We start from the raw sequence: 6,146 nt of genomic DNA on the forward strand, positions 1-6,146 counted from the left end.
TCTTGAAAGCCTTTAACTGGATAAGGGGACCTTTGCAGCTACAGTAAATCGCCAACAGGGAATAAGTTCCACTTTAAGCATCTGGAAACGACCACCTTCAGGCTTCCTCAAGCTAAATTTCGATGGTGCCTCTCGGGGAAATCCGGGTCTGGCCAGCATTGGAGGCATTATTAGGAATAACCAAGGAGAAATTCAGTACATCTACAACAGAGCCTTAGGGGAAGGAACCAATAATGAAATGGAGTTCACAGCAATGGAACAGGGACTCGGGAAATTACAGGTGGGCGCAGCGGTGGTAGAAGGAGACTCCTAGCTCGCAATCACAACAACAAGAAGCTGTACGTGGGAGCTAAAGCAAACAAAGTTACACAGCATTGGCGACTAGCTAAAGTAACAGAGAGTATTGCCGATCATCTTGGGCGTTTGAAAGGGTTAATCTTTCAAGCTGTTCGCCGCAAAGCCAATACAGTTGCAGACCATCTGGAAAATTATGGTATAGAGAACCCAAACGACATCATGGACAGCTGTTGGCAGGACGTCACCTGTCCGGAAGTCAGAAACAAATGTACCTTGCTCTCGAGGCAGGTGTTATCACAAAATCACTACTAAGGGCTGCAACCAAGTAAGATTTTATGTAACTCTTTCAACCAGACTTTAGACTAGGAATTAGCCTTCCTAGTCAGAGAGGGCTCTCTCACAGACTTATAATAGAAATCAATCACAACAAAAGATGGCTAACTCTTCACTCATTCATGAAAACAACAGCTGGTTGAACACATATCAAATTGGTCTTCATTGGGCTATGGAGTCTTACACATTTAATAAACAAAAGCACAGTCATTTCATGGAAGTCAAGGCTCTTTGCATTAGATGTTCAAACATATTTCACACAAACCACAGCTTGCCAAACATACAGGAAGTCAGAGCATTAGAAATGAATTCTGAGTGATTATGTTATAACAAGGCTGTACAAGAACATATAAGATAAAACACCACCATCATATTTGAACAAAATAATCCATTGAGAATCTTGAGAAGAAATAACCACTGTTTTACCATTACTGTAACAAGTCTTACATTGGCCCAAATAACTCTGTTTTGTATAAAATGTCCAACCCCTATTACATCCTAATTTCATCCATTTATAGAATACATTCCTCCCTTTCTAGAGGGAGCTCGAAGGCCCTATTAACTACTCCTACATGCTATTTAACTAATGCATTAATTACAAAGTGCTGAACTGTAATTGCACACAATCCTAATCAAACTAAAACACTAATTCCATTCTCCTCGTATGCTTGATTCTTCTCGGACCTTTGACAGCTGTCCTCCTTCAGTTAGGCTGAGATGGCTGAGCTACGAATGCAATGAATGCTGACTTTGGATGCTTGAAAGCGCTGATGGCTCATTAATTGACCAAAAGATGTGCTCCTATTTTAACGGTCTCTGTCTCCCAACATTCTCCGAAAGTTCAGCAACATGTCTCAGCTCTTTTAATAACCCCAGGTATGAAATCTGTCATGTTTCTGATGTGCTGTAGGTGGTATTGATAGACAGGTGTTTCTCTTCCTCAACTCCCGCTCACAGTATCACACTAACTGCTCTGCACTTAAAATCATCACCTACAGCAGTTTCGTAGCGCGCTACGAAACTGCTGTGTGATTTCAAAAACACAGTCTTGTGATATGCATAATAAACTCTACTGTACTTTTAATGGTCCCTGGTCCTCATCTACTTCTCTTATTTTTTAAGAGATATATATGACTTGAGAGCTGAGATAATTCAGTATTGGAATGAGTGTTGTGTCTTGAATTTGCTCCAAATTAATAGCCTCTGTCTGTTTCAAACTTCGATCAGCCTCGAACTTATATAACCTGCACTCCATTAGTACTATATCCTTAATGCCATAACAATCAGAAAGCATGTGAGTTAAATAACGTCTTCCAGCCCCATTCCCTGTGTGCAATATAAAGCTTAACATCTTCGCCCTCATAAATGTAGTTCATGGCCAGCAAGCGATTTTGACCAGCATTCCGAGAGTCTGGATCAATTTTCAAACACCGCTCATATGCCTCTATCGCAAGCATGATATTACCTGTATCCCTGTGCAAAACCCCTAGATTATTATAATCTTCTGCATATGCAGGATTTTCCATTATAGCCTTTTCAATCATGCTTGCAGCAGCAGCATCCATTTACCCTGGACAGTGTAGACCACACCAAGATTATTAAGAGACTGTGAAAAACTATGTTTGATCGACAAAGCCATCTGGTAGCACTCCACAGCTTTGTCAAGATTATCCCTGTCTTTATAAATGACTCCTAAATTATTGCATGCTTCCGCACAATGTGGATTGAAGTGCAGGGCGAGCTCATACATCACAATTGCCATGTCAAATTTTAGTAATTCACCATATACGACACCAAGATTATACATAGCATCTGCATAGTGCCAATTATAAAGCAATGCCTTCTTGTAATGAGCTATACCCTGATGTATATCCCTTCACGCTTCACCTTTGTACCAAGGTCTGTAAGGGCTATAGTCATGTTATTCTTAGCAATTTCAAAATTTGGAGATACAGTCAAACACCTCTCATAACACGCAATAGCTGCATCCACATCTCCACGGTTCTTATACATCACACCCATGTTGCGATATGCTTCAGCATACATAGGCCTTTGCAATGCAGCTTTTTCATAGCAATTAAGTGCCATATCATATTGCATCATTTCTGAATAAACCACCCCCAAATTATACTAAGCAATAACATAGCGGCTATCTGCTTTTAGAGCTTCAGAGTACTTCTGAATTCCTTCATGGACATTTCCTGCAAGTTTCAAACTGGTCTCAAGGTCTGTCAAGACAATTGCCAAGTACTCCGCAGCAAGCTTGTATGTAGGATCCACTACAAGAGCCTTCTTATATGCCTCTGCTGCTTCTAGCAAGTGCCCTTCATCTTGTTCTTACCTCCGCTTCTTCAGCGCATCATACATGGATACCTTTACCACAAAAGATTGTTCATCACATGATGCTGACAGCATAGAATCGCTAAGTAAATGTTGAGCAATTTCATCAAGAATCCGTTTGTGTGAAGACAAGTTGTTTTCCCTTGTATAACAGAGTTGCAAGAACGCATCTGCTTCATGATACCATGGACCATGTCGAAAATGCTTCTGTACAGCAATATATGCTGAGTGGAACGTATTCCAATACTCGTTCCTTCCAAAAGGTATGTAAGCTTTTAAGAGGTATTCATAAAACGAATCAACACCAGCACCAATTCCAGATGAACATTCAATCCATTCTCCAGTTAGTACATACAGCGTGGTTCCCATCAAATCCAAAGGACTCCGCATGCTCCATAATTTACAAACAACACACAATGCTGCTGCCTCATACTCAGGTCCTCGAGCCATAGCACCGCTTTTCCAAATTCCGAACTGTTTCCCAGAACAATTAAACTTGAAATTGATTCCATAAGAGTCAAAACTAACCCATTGTACTTCTCAGGTAAACGTTGAAGCTTAAGATTGCCAAGCTCTGCAAGTGAATCGTGGAGAGCGCCGAGCAAGAGATATAGATTCACCATACTATCGAACAACTGCCACCACTCTGTATATTTTACATCAAGATTTAATATCCCACAGCCACAAACAAAGCAGCAATTCGACTTTTGAGAAGCTCAACGCCAAATAAACATGTTTTTACCGACATAGCCTGCCGTGTCAAGATGCCCTTCTTTTTAAATTCAATGCATGCATGCGCAATTTGGCGTGTGGCAACTTTTGAACATCTGGCAGCTATAAAGGCGCCACAATAACTTGAACATGATTAACTACTTCTCTGCTCTAGCGTTCATCGGAAAATTTTCCCAGCAAACAGCCAAACCTTGGACTTCAAACATTGCTGATGAATCCCCGTCATTTACATTACTGAAATGCAGATCAAAACAAGATTCATGAACCTGCTCGCACTTATTCAAGAAAGAAACAAATCCACCATTCATACTAATGACATCAACAGGTCCATTATTTGAAATACAAGCAGTCTCTGTTTCACCCAGATTTTGCATGTCATAGTTAGTTTCTCTGACAATCTTAAAGCCAACAAACATTGAAGCGGCTTCAACTGCATTCCTTACATTGCCTTTCTCATCATTCTTAGCAATTAAAATATTTTCTTTGTTGATGACATTTCTACTGTCCTTGCTCCTCAACTCAACATTGTGGCCACACAGCAGTTTCATCGTGTCTCGCATTGCTTAAGTGGCTTTTATCATTTTGTTTTGTTTCTAATTCTACAGTATCCTGGATAGCTCCACCAATTTCGTAGCGCAGCCAGTGCAAGGTCAGTGTTTTCGCTACGAAATCACTAAAACAGATGGCGCTGCGAAACTGCTAACGGATTTATGCGCTGCAAAAACACCCTGTCTTTAAGCTAGGCTAAATTTTTTGGCAACAGAATTTTCAGTGATAACAGCAGGATATGGTATATGAAAGATAAGGACATTGGGACAGCGTTCTAGCAGGCATTGGGATATGATTAAGATCAATTACACTGCGGGGAGAATTAAAGGTCGGCAGAGGAATGAAGGACAGGAAGGAAATGGGCATTCAATGCTCAAGCAGGTGAGAGTCACGCCCATCAACTCCATAAGCGGAAAGTATGAGCGACGCCGGCACTCTTATAGAAATAAGGACACTTGGCACGCTTTGGAGAAGCCCAAGGGAGGCAAACTTAAGAGTAAAAATCCGAGACATCATCGAAAGGATATACCACGTTATAGAGATAATCATGAAGGAATTTGCGGCCAGCAGATGAAAAGATGGAAAGCGGCAAGTGGCTCACCCGATCTCTCCTATATAACTTCAACACTCGGTATCGGCAGCACCACTGTGCACTCAGTTAGTCTGCAGAAATTCTTTTCCTCGGTCCTCAGAATACAGGGCAGTCGGGTGCTTGAGTTCAAGATAATGGCGGGCGAAAGTAGTAGAAATGCGTCTGCAAACCGGGATCTCAGGCACGCCCGGGAGGCCTATGAAACAAGGACATCGCAGAGGGAGAAACGAAAGATCGAGGAATTGGAGGCCATTGTTACTGAGGAAGAGGAAAATTTGGAGGAGTAGGATCTGGAAAAAGACATGGAATGGGTCCACGACCCTGGAACGTCTACAACCCGAGCCACCCAATATGTCCGCACACAAGCGGAGATGTGGAGAATGAAAACGCTACTGGCAAAGGCCATAAGTATGCAGGGTGACTACATTAGCCAAGCTCGACAGGCTCAGCATGCTATTGCTGTTACTTCTGCTGAGCATGCGGCGATACTGGAAGGATTGGATTTCAAAATCAGCGGCCTGGAGCAGCAATTTGACAGCATCTCTAAAAAACTGACTGTCCTGATCAGTCTTCTACGACACTCCATATGTCAGGAAGCTGTCAATGCGGGGGAAAGGGCAGAGGGGATCACGAGCAACAGTAAGAGTACACTGTCAGCACCTCCTCAGGCGGGTTCAGCCAAGGCTCCGACTGGGCAGAATTCCCCCAAGAATTATGTGGTTCTCGAGATGTAACTGGTCTCCGCTGCAAGCTTTGGATGAGTTCTTGGGACATGGATCTACATATGCGATCGTTGGCCTGGGAATTTATCTGTCTTATAAGCTTTTTTTGTTTTCTACTTTTATTGTCCATGTCTCCATGTGGGTCTCTGTTTGCTCACTGTCTATTTTTTGGTCAACCCCTGACTGTCTTTGCTGCCCTGCGTGGTGTGCCCTGGGGTTCTGTAGGAGGTCTTTTTGGCCAAGATGATGTGTATGCGAATCAGGAAAGCAGTCTCCTGTCTGCACGAGCAGACCTTTTGTAAATATGTATTACTATCTTAATATAAAATGTTGATTTACACAAACAAGATCAACTAAGACTCGTTAGGTATCCATCAATTTGAGAATACCATGCCTGAGGTGCCTACTTGAGTTTGTACAAAGCCTTCTTCAACATTCAAACATGAGATTCCCTCTCATGTACTTCAAATCCATGAGGTAGCTCTGTTTACACTTCTTCTTCCTTGATTACTCCATTGGGGAAAGTAGTCTCCACATCCATTTAATGTAATTTCCAACCCATAATAATGGCAATAGAAATA

The 6,146-nt window shown here is 42.0% G+C and overlaps 1 pseudogene; it reads right to left on the minus strand.

Moving 5' to 3' along the window:
- Nucleotides 1–1,913: 1,913 nt before the first annotated feature.
- Nucleotides 1,914–3,420, minus strand: LOC149147460 (putative UDP-N-acetylglucosamine--peptide N-acetylglucosaminyltransferase SPINDLY pseudogene; annotated as a pseudogene).
- Between the last annotated feature and the right edge of the window lie 2,726 nt (nucleotides 3,421–6,146).

The sequence above is a fragment of the Pinus tabuliformis genome, chromosome 9 (assembly GCF_031772625.1).
Source record: "Pinus tabuliformis cultivar Carrire ecotype Pingquan chromosome 9, CPIR1, whole genome shotgun sequence".
Taxonomy (NCBI): Eukaryota; Viridiplantae; Streptophyta; class Pinopsida; order Pinales; family Pinaceae; genus Pinus; species Pinus tabuliformis.